The sequence below is a fragment of the Saccopteryx leptura genome, chromosome 2 (genome assembly GCF_036850995.1).
Source record: "Saccopteryx leptura isolate mSacLep1 chromosome 2, mSacLep1_pri_phased_curated, whole genome shotgun sequence".
Taxonomy (NCBI): Eukaryota; Metazoa; Chordata; class Mammalia; order Chiroptera; family Emballonuridae; genus Saccopteryx; species Saccopteryx leptura.
This window is the reverse complement of record NC_089504.1, coordinates 248,608,813-248,613,006: the sequence shown is the minus strand read 5'-3', so window position 1 is coordinate 248,613,006 and position 4,194 is coordinate 248,608,813. Positions and strand designations below refer to the sequence as shown.

Here is a 4,194-nt window from a genome sequence, read left to right as displayed (position 1 = left end):
CCTGGCCCAAGACGATGGCTCACTGAGCGGCAGGAGCCCCAGTGCTGGGCTGGGCCGTTCCCACCCCCACTGGCTCTTGCTGCGTTTGAACATGCCCATCCGGAGCCAGGGCCACCAGGCACCAGCACCCCCACCCCGCCCCGGGGGCACCTGGGAAGAAACACCTGTGTGTCAGCGACCCAGCATGCACTGGGGCAGAACACAACCCTGGGCACCATGACTTTCTATTTATTGCCCTGGTGAGTAATTCTTGGCATTCCCAGCAATCCTCTTGGCGGCCAACAGATTTTTATCTTGAGAGGTGGGGGTGAAAGGCAGCTGGCCTTGGACAGGTAGCCGCCTAGCATGTCTCCCTTCCTCCAAGGGCCCGGGGCCTGGGAAACAGGAAGCAGGCTGGCTCTCCAGGACCACTGGCCTGAGGCTGGACCCTCCAGAGTCAGGAGGGTATGCGCATGCCTGCTCCAAGAGCTCTGGGCCCCTCTGATCAGGCAGACCCAGCTCCCTCCTCCTCTCTTCCCTGGCTCTAGACTTTCTGGAATCCTCCTCACAGGCTGGCAGGAGGAGGAGAGCCTCTCCTACCTGAGGCCTGACAGCTGAAGCCGGGCTGGGTGGGGCCCTGGTGGAGAAGAGAAGAAGGAAGGACTGAGGCCTCTAGTGGGGGGGTCTTGCCTCCTACCTCCCCCTCCTCCCAAATCAGACAGACCCGGGGACCTCCCTTCGCTTGTTAGCGGGTGGCAGTCGTGTTCTGAGCACTGGCTACTGGTGAAGTGCTGTGTTTACTCACCTGTGAGCTTTCAGAGGTGGATGTTCTCATTAGCCCATTTCCCAGAGGAGGAAAGGGTGGACAGGAAGGGGACGCCACTGCCCCAGCAGGAAGTATATCGCCTTCTGCCCAAAAGCCCGACATCCACAGTGATGAGTGCGCCCTCTGGGCCAGAAGCAGAAGGAACCCACTGCAGAAAGACAGATGTGCGCAGCCATGCCCCAAGGTCAGGGGCAGGTGGCCCATAAATCCCTGCCCACCCAGGCCCTGTCCCCTGTCCCAGCCAGCCCTGCCCCCCCACCTCCTGCCAGATGGGTCCCCCCCCAGGATGGGGGTTGGGGGGAAGGGCTGCTGCTTGCTGCCTCCCTGCTCATCTTGTTTGCTCCAATTATGTCAAGTAAGCTGTTATCATTTTCTGCTTTTTAGATTAACATTTTTGCTCAAGGGCACAGTAATTAGCAAACGGCTGGGAGTTTAATGATTCTGGGCATTAGCAAGGGGAAATTTTCCCCTGTGGTCTTTGGAAAGGCCCAGGGGCTGCCAGCCCCCATGCAGCCCCTCAATGACCCTGGGGTGGAGGGGGAGAGGCTGATGTATGGTGCAGCCAGACTGGGTGAGGACAGAGGAAACTGCTGTCCTGGCCGCTGGCCAGGGTCAGCCAGCACTCTGGGCCATGTGGGGCTCATGCGGTGAGGGGGCTTCCAGCACGTCCCAACCCTCCAAGCCTCTGCTGGGGAGTTACTTTCCCTCCACCTTTCCCTTGCCTGTGCCTTCCTTGTGCCTGGCACACAGTAGGTGCTCAATAAATGCTGACTGATTGAATAAATGGCAGAGATTGCAAACTGACAGCCCACAGGTCCAATCCAGCTTGGAAGTGTTGACCTGAGCCAGCATGAGTGAGCTGCTACCCTTTGATGAAGAAGATGTCTTATTTTGTATCTAAACTTCCAGCTGCTAGAAAAGTCTGGAAAAGTCAGGATTTCTGGCCACATTGGGTAATATTCCTTTGTGGCAACAATTGTTGAAGATTGACTGGTGCTACCCTCCCCAGCTGGCCACAGTCTCCACCACTCCCTATCACCTTATACCCAACCTCACTGGTCCATGAGCATCAGTGTTTGATTTAGAAAGGCTCCCCTAAGTGGCTTCTCATGACAGAATGTCTTGTTTATGTAACAGTTTATAGTTCAGGGTTCGGGGTCGTACTTAGGTGAACGGGGGGGGGGGGGAACTCCTTCGTCATGTCCCTCATGCCTCTGTTGTCACCTGTCATCTTATGGTTCCATCATATCCCCAAGCTTCATTGCTACAGCAGTTTCTAATCAGTGGGAAAGAAAGGGATCGAGGAGCATATGGGGAGATTCGGAGGGTCTGCCTGCCAGTGGCCCTCACCTGCCGTTGGCCGGAGCTTGGTCACATGGCCACTGCTAACTACAGAGGACGCTGGGAAGTGCCATCCTGCTATTTGCCCAAAGAAGAAGAGAACACATTCTGATAGCCTTATACACATTTCCCCCTGATCTAAGGCATGGAACCGTCACCTTGACATGCGGAGTGTCCACGACGGAGGCTTTACAGCACAACAGGCCAGGTTCTTGCTACTCGAAGCCTAGGGCTTCTGAACTCAAGCAGCCTCTGTTAGGTGTTTCTCCTCTCTTCTTCCTCCCCAGACAGTGGACACCTTGCAGTCTAGATTGGCCGAGGGCAAGAGCAAAAAAAAAAAAAGAAGACCCTGGGATTAAAAGGACACTGGTTAAAAATAGCGTCCTGCCTCAGGGAACTACATGAGGGTCCAGGGTGCCAAGTCAGGACCGGCAATGCCACTCCTAGGCACTCACCCAAAACAAATGAAAACGTCTGCCCCACGCCCTCTCATCCACCAATGTCTACAGCAGCTTTATTCATAACAGCCTGAGTGTCCGTCAGAGAGACTGTCGTGTGTCCACCACAGCAAGGGAATACCGTGCAGCAATAAAAAGGAGTCAACTATTTCTATGTGCAGCAGCCCGGGTGGATCTCCGAATCCCTGTACTAGGGTGAGCAGACTTCCGTGTGGGAACAGATAGACTGTTGTTGGCTTGTGGGACTTACTGTCTTTGTCTCAGCTATTCAAATCTACTGTCTTAAGTGTGAAAGCAGCTATAGATGGTATGTAAATGAATGAGCCTGGCTGTGTTCTAATGAAACTTTATTCATGGACATGAAATTTACATTTCATGTAACTTTCATGTGCATGAAATATTCTTCTTTTTTTTAATTTTTAAAAAATTCATTCTAGACAGAGAAAGAGAGAGAGAGAAAGAAACATCAATTTGTTGTTCCACTTATTTATGCATTAACTGTTTGATTTTTATATGTACCCTGACCAGGGATCGAACCTGCAGCCTTGGGCATCTCAGGATGATGCTCAACCAATTGAGCTACCCGGCTATGGCAATCATATTGTTCTCCTTTTGATTTTCTAAAAAGGAGGCGGAATGCTTCACACATTCATGTGTCATCCTTGCAGAGGGTCCATGCTAATCTCCGTGTTGTTCCAGTTTTAGTGTATGTGCTGCTGAAGCCAGCACTCTTCTTTTGATTTTCTTCGGCCATGAAAAAAATGGAGCCTGGCCTGAGGTGGCGCAGTGGATAAAGCATCAACCTGCAATGCGGAGGTTTCTGTTTCGAAGCTCCGGGCTTGCCCAGACAAGGTACACACGAGAAGCAACTACTACAGGTTGATGCTTCCCACTCCCCCCCCCCACCTTTCTCCCTCTCCATCCTCTCTCTAAAATCAATAAATAAAATTTAAGAAAGAAAGTAAAAACACAGGACCTCTCATCCATTGCTGGTGGGAAGGCAACAAGGTCTAGCCACTTTGGGAGACAGTTTGGTGAGTTTCTTAGACATACTCTTACCATGTGATCTAACGGTCATGCTTCTTGGTGTTTACCCAAAGGAATGAAGGGCTTATGTCCACATACAAACCTGCACGTGGATGTCGGTAGCCATTTTATTCATAGTCATTCAAAGTGAAAGCAACCAAGATGTTCTGCAGGTGATGGATAACTAACTCATCTATGGTCTGACTGGACAGTGGAAAAGTATTCAATGCTAAAAAGAAATGAGCTGTCTTGTCATGAAAAGGCATGGAAGAAACTTAAATGCCTATTACCAAGTGAAAGAAGCCAATCTGAAAAAACTGTATCCTACATAATGTCAACTGTATGACATTCTAGAAGGTGAAACTATAGAGACCGAAAGATCACAGTAGCCAGGGGCTGCAGGGGAGGAAGGGAGGCATAGACAGAGCATAGAGGATGTTTAGGGCAGGGAACTTATTCAGAGTGGTCTGTAATGATACATTGTCAAGACCCATAGAAGGGTCTTGAACAACTAAGGACCAGGCCATGAGTGAGCCCTAATGTAAACTGTGGGCTATGTAAATA

General features: G+C 51.0%; 1 non-coding gene across 1 annotated transcript; it reads right to left on the bottom strand.

Annotated features, from left to right (window-relative positions):
• Nucleotides 1-3,229: 3,229 nt before the first annotated feature.
• Nucleotides 3,230-3,333, bottom strand: LOC136396549 (U6 spliceosomal RNA). Its single transcript, XR_010749819.1, has one exon. It is a non-coding gene; the product is annotated as a U6 spliceosomal RNA (small nuclear RNA).
• Nucleotides 3,334-4,194: the final 861 nt, after the last annotated feature.